Below are 19,833 nucleotides of genomic sequence, written 5' to 3'. Positions count from 1 at the left end.
AGCGCTACCCCCGCCTCCGCGGCCCCCAGCCCGGAGTGATCCGGATGGAAAGAAGCAGAGACGGTGTCAGGGCTGAGGCTGCGTAACTCAGGCGGCGGCTCCGGGAGGGGGCGGGTGCGGGGGCCAGGCTGGGAGGGGTGGGGTCTCCCGAGCCCGGCTGGCTGCCGGCGGCGTCGCGGAGCTGGTGGCAGAGTCCCAGCGCGCTGCTCACTACTGAAAGGGCTCCTGGTGCGGTTCTCGGTGAGGGAGTCCCAGCTCCACTTGCGTGAGAGCTAAGGCTGGAACTTCGAAGGTGGTGGTGGCTGCAGCGGGAAAAGAAGGGGTGGGGCGTAGTCTAGGTCCAAAATTGTAATCCTGTTTCTGAAGCCAAGTGGGAGGAGACTGAGGGTTGTTTGGATGACCGGCCTTTAGAGATTAACCTCCTGTATTCAATTTCCAATCCAAATTTCAAGAGCCCCCTCATCTTCCCCTCCCCCCCCCCATTACTTCCATGAACTGAACTCCGCATTTGTTACCTAATATAAGTCAGCGAAAATAGGCCATTCGTCGCCAGGGTTAAGTTTGCCAATGGCAAATGTCGTTCCTGTAGGTTATTCCACAGACAGAACATAATTATTACTGAGGTCCTGGGAGTGGCTGTTAATATAGATTCAGGGATAAAACTTGTTCGTGTTTTCAGGGTTTCTCTAGGATTACTGCTTCACAACTGGTTGACAGATGGTGGGGTTATGCATTGAAATTCAATTCTAAAAATGCTGTCCCTTTCTTTGTTATTCTTTTATATGACATCTTTGGCAGACTGTGTTTTCATCTGAAACATTATGGCGCTTTAAAAAATGAAATTGGGTATGTTTCTTTCGGCAGAATTGTGCTTAATAGTTACTGATGTTTCTAAGGTGGGGAATGTGGAAAACCTACAGCGGCACAGAAACGTATTTACTGTTTTCATGAATCTGAGACTAAAAAGTAGTTAATCAAAATTCTGCATCTGTGAGCCATACTTCCTTATGTTATAATGTCCGTCCACTCACTTTTTTTTTTTTTTTGCACAGAATAAATGACAAGAAACTACATATGGTCCTGGTTGTGCTTTGCATCATCATTTTATGGACATTTAGATACCAAGTAGATCCGTAGTAAAACCTTCAACCTCTCTGTGGTTCTTGGTTAGAATCACAAAAAAGTAACTCAGGAAGTCTGTTGATGCCACTTTCTATGTTTTCATTACTGAAGATTTTTTTAAGGTGAAAAAGGAGGTATCTTATAAGAGGAATAAAAAGCAGAGATAATGTACAACTCAGTAGATGAAAATATCTGACAGATCTAGAGATACAATTTTGACTTAACATTTTGGAAGCTTTGTTTGGCTTAAAGACTTGTTTGAGTAGAATTCTCACTATGAAACTGAAATTTATGACTGATAAATGATGTGTTGTGGCTGTTAATTAATTTTGTGTGGATATCGTTTCTAGATTTGCACAAGGAACCATAAATACTATAGCTGAATCTGAAAACGTTGGTTATTCACATAATATGCATGAAAGTATTTTGAGAACAAAGTATTTATAGGGCATGTTTAACCTATGACATCTTGCAGTTGTCCAGCATTTATTTTTATAGGATAATCCTGCATATGTGAGTGAACATGTCTTTGATGTAGTTTTTGAATAAAGAAATAACAAAACTTTTTACATTAGAAAGTTTGTTGGTTTCTGTACATGAATGTTGCTATTAATTCATCAGTTGTCATATTCAGTATTCTGTCAGTTTAAAATTAGTACATGTTAAATATACACTGCTATATTTAGAATTCTAATTCCTTTATTTGCAACGCTATGCTTTTAGACCATAATATATTTTAAATATAAATTATCAGTGATCTTTTTTTAACTTGGAACAGGAATTAAAAATTAAAAAGTAGTTATGACTGTATCACTGTGTCAGTCATCATATAGTATTTGTTTTTCCTTTCTGCAATCTGCTTTAGCTCTGTTCTTTGTTTTTGCATAATTTCTGCACCAACAATATTAATCTTTGGTTTGATGTTACTCTGAAATTGCTTTTCTTCATACAAGTTTTGTGGGCTTAAGTCACCTGAAAACTCAGGTAGTAGGATAAATTCAAACATAATAATAATTGCTTAAAACACTTTAATAAGTATTGACAAAACTCTAGTCTGTTCAGCAAGAAGAACTGTTATTTTGGGTATCTGTTTTATGATTATTTAGTTATAATTACTTAATCGGTTTTAATTAGATTATGCATTAGAAACTGAGGAACAAGCTTTCTAGAAAGTCAAAGAGCAGCTTTATTCTACTCCTAGAATTTAGTAAAATCTTAAATAATTTATTTGACTTTTCGGAAATAATATGGGTTCTTTGGTCTTTTATGCTATTAATACATCGGAAAACCCCTTAATATAATTCAATATAATTATTAAGCACCCACCATGGCCAAAGTACTATACCATTTTTTAAATTGCTACCACGGTGAATAAGTTGTAGTTCTTGGTCTCAGTGAGCTCCAAAGGTTAGTTAGGGATATATTTATCCTGCCTTTCAACATCAGTGGTATAAAAAGACATTGTGGCCTTTAGTGGCCACTCTCACTGTAGACTTGGAGAAATAGAGAATTGAGAATAAGAATGAGTATATGTTGATTTATAAACTGATACATGCTGCATACTTAGTGGAATGGCAAGTCTTTGATGAAGAAAGAAGCTTAAAAAGATGAAAATATATGAATTTTAAGAAATTTACGGTTGATTTAGGTTGTCATGATTAACATAAATGGATCAATGCTATATATAGGAGATTATATATTCAAATGTTATAACTAAATACTGAAGATTTCCATGAAAGGTAAGTCTTTTGGAAAAATGGAGAGTTTAAAAGGAAGATCTTGAATTTTTCTTTTTCCTAATGTAAAGAAGGTTTTAAGAGGTAGACAGGAAGTAAAAGAAAATAGTTTTGGACTACAAGATTAATCCATGTTGCACTTTTTTCTACACATTGAAAAGAAATGTAGAAACGAAGCAATTGCTTTTTAAAACTAGTTCTCAAATAATCTAATGCCTTTGAGTAGCAATATGTCTATTCTTTCATGAAGATCTTACTGGTAAACTGTTTTGCATTAAATGCTGGTATTAATATGCGATCACTTATCTTGGTGGTCAGAATGACATTGGAATCTCTAATAAACAGCCTTTTATTTGGAAACAAAATTAATTGCAGCTTTAGCTGGGTTCTCTTTTAGTTTAGACTTGTTATAACCTTGAGCTTTTCTTGTAGCGTTTATTTTTATGATTTCAAGTAACAAGACTACTATATGAGCTGAAAAGCATTTATGTAAATAACTTCTTAAGAGGCTCTCTGAGTAGACATGACTCTAATGCAGGAACAAGTTAAAATAAGTTGTTTTGTTGTTGCCTTAGAATCACTCAGTGACTGGACTCCGTTGGTGAGAAGTATGTCAGTATTGTTGCCATGGACTGGAAGGCACCATGATTTATCTTATAATAGCATAAACCGAAATAAATTTGAGTTTAATTTTGAAAAATCTGAAACCCATAGGAAACATTCTGATATGAACTGATGATAAGAGAATTAACAATTATCTGAAAAATATTTTTACTTTTAAATATTCCTCTTTTAATAGCTTAACCACTTGATGTTCTGTAGTTTATTGTTCTGGAAAATCTTACTTAGTGTTTTTTGGTTAATGAGCCATGCATAAAAAAGTCATTAAAAGAAAAAATTATAGAGAATAATCTCTGAAGTATTTTCTTTTTGTTTGAGACAGTGTCTTGTCCTGTCGCTTAGGTAGGAGTGCAGTGGTAGAGATCTTAGCTCACTGTAGCCTCCATCTCTTAGGTTGACACAGTCTTACCACCTCAGCCTTCTGAGTAGCTGGGACTACAGGCATGCGCCACCATGCCTGGCTAATTTTTAATTTATTGTTTTTGTAGAGATGGTATCTTGCTATGTTCCCCAGGCTGGTCTTGGTCATCCTCCTGCTTAGACCTCCCAAAGTGCTAGAATTATAGGCATGAACCACCATGCCCACCCGAAGTATTTTCCAAGTTCTAAAGCTGTGAATAAATAGAATTTATTAGTTCACTTAATTGTGGCGATAGTCATACTTTTATTACTCTGTACAACAGTCTACCTCCCCAAACTGTGGTATGTTCACGAAATGCTAAACTGCTCTAAAATTTTTCTTTACTTAGGCATGATGGCCTAGCATGTTACCAAAAACAATTTTGAGAACATGGAGTTAGCTAATAATCATCCAACATTCTCTATTTCCAATGAATTAAAACATTCAACACTTAGAGAATTAGCTGATAAGAAATTCAAGCAGCCTTAAAGTAATAGACAGTGTGTTTCAGGCAATAGTGAAGTAATAGATAATATAGCCAGTGTAATAGGTTTCATTATTACCTGGATTATGTTATTTTCATCCTTGCTTCTCTTAGGATCTCAGATACTGAAATCTAAATGTAGGAAAAGAGATAGAAATGCAAGTTTGAGCAAAACATATTTTCCCAAACTATAGAACCTTTCTTCTGTAGAGCTAGTTAATGAAAGATTTCATGGACAGTTTCTGAGAATTAGAGTAATAAAATTCCAGTAGGTTACTGATTCAACTCTGATTGAAATATACATAACTGACATCAAGCTGTAAACACAAGACTAACAAACAACAAAGGGCACAATTTTTTTTTGAAAAATTAAATTTATTTTTTCTGATGTTAGGAGAAATGCAGTATATGAATATTATAGAAAGTTTGGAAAAATCTAAAGAGATATAAAGGAGAAAATAAAAATTATCTTTCATACCACATAGAAATAGATACACTAAACATTTTGTTATAGTTCCTTTTAGTCTTTTTGCATGCATATTTTAACATAGATGAAGTTATACAAAGTTATAAATTATAAGTAATGGCATTTTCTACTTTCTTGAATCGTATAGATCATAACTATTGCACAGATTTGCTATAAGTTAATTCATACATCCCTTAATATTGGGTATTCCATTTATTTCCAGTTTTTTATGGTATTAAATATCACTAGAAAGAGCAGTGTTGGCAGTATGAATAGCTAACAGAAGTCTTACTTTCTGCCAGGTACTCTTCTCAGTGCATTTATTTATATTAAATAATTTAATTCTCAAAACAAATAGATGAGGTAGGTACTAATATTGCCCATTTTACAGATAAGAAATCTGAGGTCAGAGAAATTAATTCATTTGCCCAACGTCATTTGACTTGTTAGTGGAGAAGTAGATTTCATTGCCAGATAGTTTGGTGTTGGAGAACAGCATTCACCACAAAGCTCTATCATGTTCCCTATTTTTTTTTTTAACATTTTCTTAGACATCAAGGATCTAAAAGCTTTAAAATTCTCAATTCATATTGCCAAATGGCCTTCTAAGGAGTTTTTACAAATTTTTGCTTGCAGCAGTAGTATATGTGTGGACACTGTTTCTTAAATTTCGAGTGAAGCTAATAAACCATTTCATTATTTCATTAAGGCTTGCTGTGTAGTTTATTATCTTCACGGTAACAGTCATTGTTTTTGTGGATTGCAGAAAACAGTATTGAGACAAAATTAATAGTGAGTAAATTAGACCTTGCAATTTAAAATTTTCAAATAAAGAGGTGCTGTGATTAATTACCTTTAACTTATTCAACAAAAATGTTCATAAGAATATTACTTAGCTTTTTAATATTCTGGCTGAGAAAATAAAGGAATAACTAATGTGGAAGCTTGTTGATATCTAGCATTATATACAATTATTTCAAACTAATACAAATAATTCTGAATATATTATTCTTTTTTGTTGCTATCAAATTACCTTAGAAGAGAGGCACTATCCTTAAGCTTTCTGAGATGTTTGGGGTTTGACAGTTCTCTTGCTTTCTCCTATGACTGATGAATTAGAGAATCTTGTTGAACTCCTTACCAGGAACAATATTATTGAACTTGCTAAAGATGTCATATGTATATTATAATTAGATTTCTTGTATTAACTTTAGTGCTATCGATTATAAACCACCTCCTGTCTCCCACACATAAGGGGTATAAGAAATGGCTTTATTCTAAAACTGTTTTTTTTCCCAGTATATTCTGAATAGAAATGTTTTTATTGTATTGAAATTTAGTTCATTAGGAGAATTGCTCTGAATTAAGTTTCCCTTAGGAACTGGGAACCCAAAGTCAGCAGTAATTCATCTTTACACAAGAGCCAGACCGTAGCATTAACTGAAATGAAAAAGTAAATACATATCTAATATCCAAATCTTAGTAGACTCATAAGGTAGCCTGTCAGCTCAGGACAAATGTTGTCTTGCTTATGTGGGATTCGCTATTTATTTATTTAGAATGTAAAGACATGAGGATTTCAAAGGAATTAAACTACCAGACCCCACTTTCAGGCAAGAAATATTAACATTGTTTGGACTGAATTTCTATTCATGATCTTTGTTTTCTCTCTTTCTACTTTGCAAATGCTACTTCAGATTGGTTTTTGAGATACATGTTTACTCGTAGAATAACTGAAGTCAGGAAAATTACATACTTTGCTCATTCAGTTATCATGGTGTTTGGGATACTATAAATAGATTTTCAACTACAAATAACGTATGTCATCCTTGTCTGGAAAAAGCATATTTGATGGTTTCTGACAGGTTCTTTCTCTAGTACCACACAAATGGTAACAGATACATTGGTGTGCATTTTCCCCTTTCACAATATCACGTCTTATCTTAAGATTTCAAACTGTGTATTTATATGACAGAAAAATACTGGGTTAAAAAACATCCGTCAAATCAATTGCCCTCTAGCATCAGTAGTTCTTAATATTCCCCTCCCCCCATATCACAAACTCCTTTGAAAGAAGGAAAAAATTTGGGGTTATTTCTTCTTGAACAAAAGCTCACGCAAACATAGTTCCTGCATGTGTTCAGAGAATCTTGGGTGGGTGGGAATGACTCAGGTACTAAGTGGCAAAACAAGTGATTGATTGCCATTTTATTTTTTATTTAAATTTTAGCTAATTGTTTGAAGTTTAGCTCCATAACTTTCAGAATTAAAAGTCCTGGCTCTACAAAAAGAAAATAAAAGAAATACTGATGGCTGTGGTTTGATGTTTTTTATGTAGGGGAAAAACATGAGTGGCATATCAACAGTTTACTTCTCTTAGAATGTAATGTCAGTGTGAAAACAGTATATTTATAATCCATTACTTTGCAAAAACTGTAGACTACTTGTGTGTCTAAAGGTCAACTCTCATTTTGTTTCTCATGATGTGTGCCATAGTATGTCACTAAATAGATGGGCAAAATGTTTTCAGAATCAATTGTAAATTAAGCATATTCTCTTCTTAAAACTGATGCCAAAACAGCATTTTTCTTTGTTTTATTATTTTCTTGTGATATTAACATGAATTACGAAAGTCATATTGAATTCTTGATATGTGTAATTCACTATGCTGAAGAATGTTAAGTTGCAAATATAAACAAGGTTAGTCATCTGCCCTTGAAGAACATTACTTCCAGCAAAGTGAATGCTACCTCTGGTAGGCTACTGTAGAGTTAAGGAAGTATAGAATGTGTAAAAGACCATTCAGTTACACAGAGTACAAAGATGGAAGAAGCATTAGTCTCACTTTCTGTTTTAATTAGTTTCTCTCAGAATTAATGAGTTCTAAAAGCTATTGAAATATATAGTAAAATTCTGTAATGATACATCATAATTTTGGGATATGAGGGCAAGCCATTCCAACTCATACATGTGGTTTTGTTATTCCATTTTACAATATGATTCTTAGGGATTGTGTTAATATGTTCTAAACTTTTAGCGCATATTACTAACACCAGAAGTTTACTTTGATGAAATAAATTTCTCCCAGTGAGAAGATCTGTTACCAAACAGATACAAATACATTTGAAAACTTTAAGCAATAATCGTTCTTTTAAAAATTTGTTAAAATAAATAATGATTTACATACATGTGATAATAACGCTTTTTTTGTTGTTTTTTGTTCTTTTTTTGAGACAAGAGCCTCACACTGTCACCCAGGCAGGAGTGCAGTGGCAAGATCATGGCTCACTGTAGCCCCCAACTTCTAGACTCAAGCTATCCTCCCACCTCAGCCTCTTGAATAGCTGAGACTACACGCATGTGCCACCACTCCTGGCTATTTATTTTTTTTATTTTTTGAAGAGACAGGGTCTTGCTACATTGCCTTGGCTGGTCTTGAACACCCGAGCTCAAGTAATACTCCCATCTCAGACTCCCAAAATGCTGGGATTACAGGCATTAGCCACCACACCTGGCCAATAAAGCTTTTATAGGTATGTGATTTCTACACTTCAGGTTAACCTGAATAAGAATCTGAAAAACTGTGACAGAATTACTAAAAATGATAAGCAAGTAACTATTTTCTGTTTGCTTTTGATGACAGTGATAACACTGTGAGCTATTATTAATTGACGTAACTTTGTAATTTTAAAGCCCAAATATAATAGATATATTTATTCAGTTATATATAGAATAATGTATAAATTTGATTGTTTATTGCATAGATCAATGTTTTTGATAAATGTTTGGGGTTATCTTTTTTTTTTAAGAAGAGGAGAATTTTTAGTCTCTTTTGCTCAGTAAGGTGGCATAGTATAGAGGGGTGAGAGCACAAACTCTGAAGCCAGGCTGCTTTGTTTCAAATTGTTCTGCTGTGCAATATTGAGCACATTATTTAATTTCTCTCTGCTTTCATTTTCTCCTTAGCATGGCTATAGTGACAATGTTACATGTAGTATTGGTTGGTTATGAAGATTAAATGACTTCTATGTAGAATGTTTAGAATAGTTCCCATGCATAAAGCAAGCATTGTGTGTGTATCTGTCATTATTGCTATTATTTGAATTTGTATGAGCCCCCTTATTCATTTATTCAACAAGAAGTGTTTACCACTTACTGTATACCAGGCACTGTTCTAGTTGCTAGCGATATAGCGGGGAACAAAACAGGCAAAAATCCTTCATGGAGTGTACGTAGTGGATGGGGAAGGCAAGGGGAAGATAGGTCAGTAAAATAAATGCATCAAATATTGGAAGGTAATTGATCTTATGAAGTAATAGAAGATTATAATGGGATAAACAGTGATAAGAAGGAAGTGCAATTTTAAATAGGGTGGTCCAGGATAAGCCTCACTGAGAAAGTGGCATGGTGGCATCAGGGAAAAACTTGAAGGTGAAGGAGCAAGCAGTAAGGAAATCTAGGGGAGCATTTTCCCAAATAGGGAGCAGTAGCCCAAGGGCCTTATAGGGGCAAGTTTCCCATGCAGTTGCAGAAGAACAAGGAGGCCAGTGTGGCAGGAGTGGAGGAGAGGGCAAGAGTAGCAGTGATATGGTCAGATAGGTATGGGGGATGTGTATAAGGATTTTGACTCTCTGAGTAAAATGAGGCTTTTGAGCAGAGAGGCAACTAAATCTGATATACTTCCTTCTTTTTACCTTTAATTGTTAGCTCAGGGTTTCTCAAACTCTGCACCATTGACATATTGGGTGGATAATTCTTTGTTGGGGGGACTGTCCTGTGCATTGTAGGATGGTTGGCAGTATCTACAACCAAATGTCAGGAGAAACCAAAAATGTCAGTGTGACAGTGGAAAATGTTTCTAGACCATGCCAAATGTCCTTTGGGGGCAGGGGACTCACCTCTGTTGAGAACCATGGCTCTTGCTCTTCCATCTTATTCCATATTACTTAATATTGCTTTTGCTACCTACCTTTTTCTTCCTTCATGCTTATCCATCAAGCACTGAGACTTTATGTCTCTTTCATGTCTTGTATTTGCTATCTTTTTTTTTAAAAAATATCATTATCTTAATTTTTCTTTACGTTTGTCTAATTCTTTTTCCTTAACTCAAGCAACTTTAAAAATATACCTTCTGATTTCCATCCACTACTTCCATTTTCTTGCTTTCCACTTTTCTCACAATGAGATAAAAGTTAAATTGAAAAATTCTAAGGGATTTTTATAAATATGTGTGTTTTAGGATTTGGGAGAAAAAAAATGAGATACTCAGAAGGAATGGGGTAGTAGCCAAGGCTAAGCTGCTTGTCTTCTTGCCAGTTAGTTTGAGTGAGATCAGAGGCAACCTTGACTAGTGGAAGGCCTTTTGTCTCATCCATCAGTTAGTCCTATGCTGCTTCTGCCCGTTTCATTTCTGTAAACAGAAGAGAAGTTAGAATGGTGTCACTGCTGTCTGGTAGGGCACAAATTATAGATGATGGTGACACTGATGATACAGATGACTGACAACTGTTAAATGCTCACTATGTACCAGACATTATTGTGAGTTAACTCATTTAATCCTCATAGCCACCCTTTGAAATACCTAGAATTATTCTATAGATGAGGAAGCACAGACAGGTTAACTAAAAGCACATGTTGGAATTTAACTCTTGATATTTCCTCATTTCCACCTTTAAGCAGAAGTCCGTGACCTGCTCCCTAATTCCTGGCAGCAACATAGTCACTCTGCTATTTTTAGGTCTTTTTTAACTTCTGCATAATCTCTTTTTTCTCTTTTTCATCCTCTACCTTCTTTAAATCATGCCTCTTTTTTTTCTTGTTTTTTTTTTTTCTCCTTTCTCCTCTACTTTTTGTCTTATTGTTTTTCTCGTTTTCTGCCTTTTGCTTCCATATCCACTTCTTTGAAATCCATATCTAATTTACGCATTAAAAGAAAAGATTTTTTTTGACACTTTGGTAAGTAGAGGCAGGAGGATTGCTTGAGGCCAGGATTTTAAGGCCAGCTTGGGCAACAGAGCAAGATCCTGTTTTTATAAGAAATGAAAAATAAGGTGGGTGCTATGGTATGTGCCTGTAGTCCCAGCTACTCTGGAGCCTGAGGTGGGAGGATCACTTGAGCCCAGGAGTTCAAGGTTCCAGTCAACAGTGATCATGCCACTGCACTCAAGCCTGGGTGACAGAGAAAGACTCTGTCTCAAAAAATTTAAAAAAATATATTTCTTTTATTGCCTACTATATGCAGGGTAGTAGGCTAGTCCATGTAGATAAAATAGCAAAACATATGTGGCCCCTGACATCTTGGAACTTATATTTTAGTAGAGAGACATTAATCAAATAATAATGTAATATGCATGGAAGGGTATTAAGGGTTATGAAGGAAAAGTACATGATGCAACAAGAGCATAAAATCATTGATATAAGTCTTGTTGATCCTTGCTGAGGAGATTTTGATCAGCTGCTTTCTTTCCAACTGCCACCTCTCTAATCCCTATGCTGATGATTTCATGGATGATGTTTTAGTAGCCCTAGAGCTAATTTATCTGTCTTTTGTTCTCTTCTGCCAGTTCATTCTCTGAACACTGCCAGATTAATCTAACACACTGCTTTCTTTGGGCCAGGCCTGTGCTTAAAAGATCACACACTATCTCCTATTACTTATAAATGTCAAGTGACCAAACCCAGCCTTCCAACCTGACATCCAGTGGTCCCATCTTTACAATTTGGCCTTATCACTGTCCTTCCTTTCCCTGTAACACAGAGATCATCCCGAACAATCTTGACATTATCACAATATTTTACTCAATTTGATATCTATACCCCTTATGTTTGTAATCTGTACCTCACTATCTTGGATTTGCTTACGTCACTTCACAGTTATTCCCTATTTGTGCATTAAGATCTAGTAATCTTTCTCTGTTGATTACTAACTATATAACCTTCAATAAAACATTTTTAAAGTCTCACTCTTATTATCTGATGAGGAAGTTGAACTTGAAAATTCAATTACATACAATACTTATTGGGGACCAAAAGCCATCATTCTACCTGTGTGTGACAGCCTGTTATTTCCCATTTACTCAAGAACATCATTAGTATTCCTCCCCTAGCTCTCATATACCACCATTTTTTTCTCTCTCCCCTAAATGATTCCTATCATTATACAAATGAAAACAAATATTAAACCCCCTAAAATTACCATCTGATTTCTTAGCTCTCCTTTACAAAACAACAAAACAAAAAACTTTGATTCTCTATACTTGCTGTCACCTATTTTCTCCTGTTCTTTCCTAAACCCACTCCAGTCATATTTGTACTCTTACTACCATACCAAAACTGCCTCTATTAAGGTTGTCAGTGACTCCATGTTATTTCATCCGATAGTCAATCCTCAGTCCTAATATAGCAGCGATTGACAGTCTCTTTAATAATCTTTCTTCACTTGCTTGAAGAATTACCATTTCACCTTGCTGATTTTTCTTTTTGTTACCTTCACTTATTCCTCCTCCAGGATGCCTAACTGAAATTTTTATTCTTTTAAAAAAAATACTCTTCTTAGAGTTTTATTCAGCCTTGTGAATAAATTCCATTTATATGTCCATAACTCCCCAATTTGTGTTTTCAGCCCAAACCTTTTTTCGGAGCTTGTGTAGCCAATAGTCTATTCGCTATCTCTACTTTGCTAAGGGACATCTTAATTTTACCGTGTAGCAAAATGAACCCAGATCTCCTCCCTCCCCCAAAACCAAATTCCCTTGTCAGTCGATGGCATCTCCATCCTTTTAGAGCTGGGAGTCATTATTAATTCTTCTTTCTTTCATGTGTTATATCCAATAAACTAGAAAGCCTAGTTTGCTCCATTGTCAAAATGTTTCCAGAATCTGACCAATTGTTATCTCTTTCACTATTAACATCCTGGTTCAAGCCACACATTATTTCTCACTTTGATTGCTATAATAGCCTCCTGACTATTCTCCTTCTCCTTTGCTCCCTTAAACCTTTCTCAGCATTATCAGTCAGGGTAAAGTTAGACCAGGTTACTATTTTCAGATACCTGTAGCAGTTTCTCATTTTACTCAAGGTCAGAACACTTTCTGTAGCTATATTTGTCTATAATTGTCCTCCTTTCCTTGTTCATGTCTTCTCTTATTTACTACTTTCTTTGTGGCTCTCCTTGCTTCAGGCTCAGTGGCAGTAGTCTGCTGTTACAGGAACAAATGTGCAATGCATATTTTCATGCCTAAATCCTCACCTGAGCAAGCTCTCATCTCATTCAACCTTTGCTCCAGTGGCACCACACTGCAGCCTGTTCAAACAACTCCACATGTTATTGTATGTGCCAGCATTTCCTATTCTTCTTTCCTTTTTTCTTAATAATTATTAGCTTTTTGTATACTGAACCATTTATTTCTCATATTTATTGTTTTCTGCCTTCAGCTCCTGAAGGTCAGTGACCTATTTTTGTTCCTTTTTGTATTTCAAGTTCTTAGAGCAGTGGGTGGCATGTAGTGGATGCTCATTAAATGAATTAATAAATTACTGAATCTCTTCCTGCTCTAAACTCGTACTTCCAAAGTTCTCCAGGATCAAAGCTATTACCTTTTACTTTCTACTGCAATCCAGTATTTGATAGATACTTATTAAATATTTTATATGGATTATTTATCTACTTGCCTGTTATATATGGTGGTAGTTTTTGGTTTGGCTGGAGGGAGCTCTTGTTTCTCCTACTTTGATTCAGTAATCTACTGGTTTCATTAAATTCATCCTATTCCCATTCACTTCAACCCGTGTTCTTATTTTTTGGAATAGACAAAAGATCTCTAAGCAATAGCTAGTACCCTGAATACTTACTGTGTGTCACAGTTCTGAGTTTTTAAAAAGTATTAACTCATGAAGTCCTTACCCCCTCTCATCTCCCAACCAGTGGCTCCCACATTGTCCCTCCTACATGGAAATTTTGGAGACACTGTGTCTATGTATACCCTAAATGTGACCTGGAATCTCAGGATTTCATCTTCAGACAAAAGTCTGAATGATTTGGGAGTGCCCATTTTTCCCTTTTGCCTAGAAGTGTCATTTTAAACTCTGAGAAGTACTTAGAATTGTATATTCTTAATCAGATGTAATTTTACTTTCTTCTAATAGAATATATAAACTAAAATGGGGAGAAAGTATGTCTACCTTTTACAACATTCTCTGTTTTTTCTGCTTCTTGAATATCATACAATTTTTCTTGATTTTAGCCATTACAAAATTTAAATTAACTGGAAAATGACATTTAAAAATGAACATTGGATACTGTTTAAATAAGTTTTAAGCATTCCACTTATGTGCTTTAGAAATAAACAAGCAGACTGGTAAGACCTAATGCAGTGTAAAATACCGAGAAACTAGGTAATATCAGTTTGGCTCCCTTTTCTTCTCTTTGTATACTCCCTCTAGTGTTCAAAATATGGGTACTTACAATCAGCCTATTCAGATACTAAAGTACTACCGTCGTTAGGGTAGAAATAGGACTTTCCTAGCCTAATATTGTTTGTTTTACTCAGGAGATTATACTGTCAAGTTACTGAACTTTCAGTATATTGCATAAAGAACATTTGCTCCTCTTTCCTTGCTTGTGGGGATTGAGTCACTTGAGGCCTTTTTGTATGTAATTTTCAACCTGTCCACTTCAGTCAGGCAGACTGTTGGAACATATTACGTTACAAACTCTCCCTCAGTTTTTATAACAGAAGCTCAGGTTTTAGTTGTGCAATTTGAATATGAACGTAAATCTCCCCACATGCTAAATTTATGCTGAGTAAGAAATCTATATACTGGAATAACCACTATTGGATTATTTTGAACAAAGTAATTACATCATCTAATGAGATCATTTTGCTTTAATATAGTGAAATGTCATTTAAATATATTGATTTCAAACTGCCTTAAGAAATCATTAGGAAATCCCTAGGAATAACAAATACATCAAAGAAAAAATATATACTATTGTCATTTAATATAGAATATTCATAGTTGCTAGCGCATGTAACGAGGAATATAACTTTAAATTGTAAAATTAACTTATTGCTGTTTACTGATTTTTAAAAATTAAGGACTAGTGTTTGAATTAAATATTCTAAACTGACATAAAATAGTATTCAAATATGTTTGATGCTCTGTAGTTTTTAAGTAACTTTGATGCCTACTATTTTAGTTACTCATCATTAGATGAAGTAAAGAAAAATAGAATAAATTACTTTCAATACTGTTCTGATACATTGTTTCATAAGCTGTATTCACTTGTGGAAGTACTTTATGCTATAATGATTAATTCATTTTAAAATAAAATTCAAAACTAGACATTCACCCTATAACATTTTTTTAGGGAGATTTATATTTGATACTTAAAACTTATTCATAACAGGCTGCATTGTATGCCCTTGGGAAAGTAGCATTTGGTAAAATACGGAGTAATATGGCACAGCATGCATGTTTGTGATTGTTTCATTAGTCACAGAAAATATACACCAAAACGTTCAAGAGTTTAACATCTGCTTCCTGAAGTTACTAATACTCATAATGTCTAATGAATTCCAATACTCACTAAAAACCTCTTGGTTTTGCAGCTCAGGTAACCTAAGATTTACTTTACATTGAATACTGGGTTAGCCACTAACATTTCTAGGATTTTATTTTTTTCAGGGAGGGGGATAGTTATTATGAAACTATCCAAGACAATTTTTGCTCATAGTATTTTTCTTTTTGTCATCCCACTTAAAAATGAAGCCATACTTAATATACTGACAATGTAGTATTCTTTGATGGAGCTAACTCCTGTAGTATATAGATTAGCTGTTGCTTAGATTTGAAATGTTTCTAACCATATTATGTTCTTTTTGGTTCCTGATAATGTGTCTGCAAACTGATGAAGAGAGAGATTTAATGAAAAAACACTGGCACCTGAACAGAGTTGCATAGAGCAAAGAAAAACAGGGCAAGGGCTGTCACTGAATGGAGAATATATTAAAATCTTGTTTGGTATAAACAAGATACTGTTAAAATATTTAGTGAACCTGGAGATAGGCCATTATTAATAAGCTGATGCAAGATGATGATTGTCTTAAATTGTGAGGAAAGCTAAACCAGTTAAATATTTTTTATTCAGAAACTTTGATATTTTATGCAATTATAATATTAAATATTCTTTTTTTCACTCTGTACCAATAGTAAATAGATGAGGTTTGATTTAATCCATGTCTTCAGAAGTCTTCCTTTAAACCACACTCATCAAATTAGCATTGACCTGAAGTATTTTTCAATATAAAGTACATGGCAGGCAATACTTTGGGCCATCTCTAATCCCCTTTGATATTTGTGAATTTTCAAATTAAACACAGCCACTTTACCAACGCTTTAAAATATATCATTGCAGATGTTGTTTCCATTATTAGTATAGGAAAGGAATTTAGCATATATGTCTGCATTATAAAATTATGAAAGTCTTTGGAAGAGCTTCTGTTTTTTGAAAAGTAATACTGTGTTATATTAATAATGTTCCTTTTAATTGTAGAAAGCACATTACATTAATAAATATAGTGGAATATGATAGACTAACATGGCTAGAAACATAATTCTACTAAAAATACAAAAAATTAGCTGGGCATGGTGGTGCGTGCCTGTAATCCCAGCTACTCAGGAGGCTGAGGCAGGAGAATTGCCTGAACCCAGGAGGTGGAGGTTGCGGTGAGCCGAGATCGCGCCATTGCACTCCAGCCTGGGTAACATGAGTGAAACTCTGTCTCAAAAAAAAAAAAAAAAAAAAAGAAAGAAAAAAAAAGAAACATAATTTAAAAATAAGATGTTTTTGTGAATTTAAGAGAAGTTTTCTAACAAAAGTGGTGCTTCATGTACTGTGTCATGAAAACAGAATTTGGTTAGTGATAAAATTTTAAAGTGTAGCATTTTTTGTGAAATTTCTTCAATTTGCCTAGAATAATATTCTGTTCCAAAATAAATTTTGAAATTGTTTAATGGTTACATTAAAATAGGCTTCCATTACAGGAGAGAAGTATCTAATTTGATTGGGTATCCAATCTGTCATTCTATCAGAAAATTGACTAATGGTTCTTTTTTAGTGTTGTTATGAGGGCCATAATTTTAGTGTGTCTTTAAATGAAATTTAGCATGGGAGCAAAAATTACATATATTACCTAAAATTTTTCACCTGTAAAAATATGAGCTTATTGCCCACTGGACATTTTCTTTCCTTTTTTAAAAAATAATTTCAATTTTTATTTTAGATTCAGGGGGTACATGTGCAGGTTTGCTACATGAGTACATTGTGTGATGCTGAGGTTTAGATTACAATTGATCCCTTCACCCAAGTAGTGAGCCCAGTACCCAACAGTTTGTCAGTACTTTTTCCCTTCCTTCCCTCCCCACATTAGTTCCTGTGTCTATCACTGCTGTCTTTATGTCTGTGAGTGCCCAGTGTTTAGCTTCTGCTTATAAATGAGAATATTTAGTATTTGAGTTTCTGTTCTTTTATTAATTTGCTAAAGATTATGGCCTCCAGCTGCATCCATGTCGCTGAAAAGTACCTGATTTCATTCTTTGTTATAACTGTGTAGTATTCCATGGTGTATGTGTACCATATTTTCTTGATCCAGTCTACCATTGATGGGCACCTCGATTGATTCCATGTCTTTGCTATTGTGAATAGTGCTGCCATGAACATAGGAGTGTTTGTGTTTTTTTGGTAGGACAATTTATTTTCTTTTAAAATGTTTTGCACAATTCCAGAGAAAATATTAAGATAAATATTGATCATCGTGTTTCAGACATTTTATTAATGAAAAATTATAAAAAGACCATATATGTAATTAGGTATACTTTTCAGCACATGCTTCTTAGAGGCCTTTTGCATAATGGTAAATGCCAACATTAAGCAGACATTGACATGATTATCTACGTGTTTACAACATTTGCTGTTTGTTCTTGCAATGGATTTGCTAAAGTTCTCTTAAATGGAAGCAATGAAATATTGTGTACAGAATAGAATAAACCACAGAGAAATGTTCATGAGTTACTAGTGGGACTTGCAGATGTTGGTGTGAATTATGCCTAGATTTAGTTTTTAATGTTTCCTTGCTGTCACACTGAGTATAGCATGAGAAGTCACTGGAAAGGAGTGGAAAATAACTCAGCCTTGTGATTAATTTTCTTGGAAATCTGTAAGCGACATTGAAAATGCATTACACATATTTAAATCATTTTCTCTTCTTATACATTCTATATTAACTTAGGTGTAAGAACTAAAGATATACACTCTTTCTTTCTTTCTTTTTTTTTTTTTTTTTTTTTTTGAGACGGAGTACTGCTTTGTCTTCCAGATTGGAGTGCAGTGGCAAGATCCGGGCTCACTGCAACATGTGCCTCCTGGATTCAAGCGATTTTCCTGCAATTGCCTCCCAAGTAGCTGAGATTATAGGCGCTCACCATGACGACTGGCTAATTTTTGTATTTTTAGTTTTACCATGTTAGCCAGGTGAGACTAGAACTCCTGACCTCAGACAATCCACCCATCTTGGCCTCCCAAAGTGCTGGGATTACAGGGGTGAGCCACAGTGCCCAGCCAACATACACTTTTTCTTTATTTTTATTGATTTCATTCTTTTAAACTATGTACTATTTTAAGGAAATTATATTACTTCCCAAATCATAAAACTTTGATAACAAAATTCATGAGGAGTGTTTGATTAAATCAATACATTTAGAATGATACAATTACCAATATACATATTATTACAAAATATAAATGGAGTGTATACATTATCGTGTTCATTCTCTTTGTTCGCCTTTACTGTTTTTTATTTGTTTGTTTTTCTCTCTCTCTCTCTGTGTGTGTGTGTGTGTGTGTGTGTGTGTGTGTGTGTGTGTGTGTAGAGACAAGGTCTCCTTATTTTTTCTACTCTGGTCTCTAATTCCTGGGTTCAAGTGATTCTCCCACCTTGGCCTCCCAAAGTGCTGGTATTACAAGCTGTCTTTACTTTTAATTTGTATGTGGAAAACACATAGTGTTCAGTTTCCCGAGGATAATTTTTGGAACTATTATTGTTTTTTACTTATTTGCTTGGTTTTTAGTTTAAAAGCCTTATTGACTGTGTTATAGACCAATCTTTTAATTTATTTTTATTTCTGTATTTTCTACTTTTTAAAATTTCAATAGTTTGAGGGGTACAGGTGGTTTTTGGTTACATGGATAAGTTGTTTAGTAGTAAATCCTGAGATTTTAGTGCATCCATCACCTGAGCAATATACCCCATGCCCAATCTTTTATCCCTGCTCATCAACATCACCCATGAGTCCCCACAGTGTATCATATCACTCTGTGTGTTTTTGGGTCCTCATAGCTGAGCTCCAAATTATAAGTAAGAATATATGGTATTTGGTTTTCTATTCCCGGGTTACTACACTTAGAATAATGGCCTCCTATTCCATCTAACTTCCTTTTTATGGCTTCATAGTATTCCATGGTGTTTATATACCACATTTTCTTTCTTTCTTTTTTTTTTTTTTGAGATGGAGTTTTTCTCTTATTGCTCAGACTGGAATGCAATGGCATGATCTCAGCTCACTGCAACCTCTGCCTACTGGGTTTAAGTGATTCTTCTGCGTTAGCCTCCTGAGTAGTTGGGATTACAGGCATGTGCCACAACGCCCGGCTAACTTTTTTTTTTTTTTTTTTGTAGTTTTAGTAGAGACAGGGTTTCTCCATGTTGGTCAGGTTGGTCTTGAGCTCCCAACTTCAGGTTATCCACCGGCCTCAACCTCTCAAAGTGCTGAGATTACAGGTGTGAGCCACCACACCTGGCCTATATTACCATATTTTCTTAATCCACTCATTGACCTGTGGATGCTTAGGTTGGTTCCATATCCTTGCAATTGTGAATTGTGCTGCTATAAATATGTGTGCAAGTGTCTTTTCATATAATGATTTATTTCCTTGTAGGTTTAGATA

The 19,833-nt window shown here is 34.7% G+C and overlaps 1 protein-coding gene across 2 annotated transcripts in view; it reads left to right on the top strand.

The window, feature by feature from the left end:
• PRR16 (proline rich 16) overlaps positions 1-19,833 on the top strand; it is a 309,218-nt gene that overhangs the window by 1,197 nt on the left and 288,188 nt on the right. The gene's annotated exons all lie outside the window — the stretch shown is intronic.

This window comes from Sapajus apella, unplaced genomic scaffold, assembly GCF_009761245.1.
Source record: "Sapajus apella isolate SASKATOON/1434 unplaced genomic scaffold, GSC_monkey_1.0 scaffold1, whole genome shotgun sequence".
In the NCBI taxonomy this organism is placed as follows: domain Eukaryota; kingdom Metazoa; phylum Chordata; class Mammalia; order Primates; family Cebidae; genus Sapajus; species Sapajus apella.
This window is presented reverse-complemented; position numbering and strand designations above follow the sequence as displayed.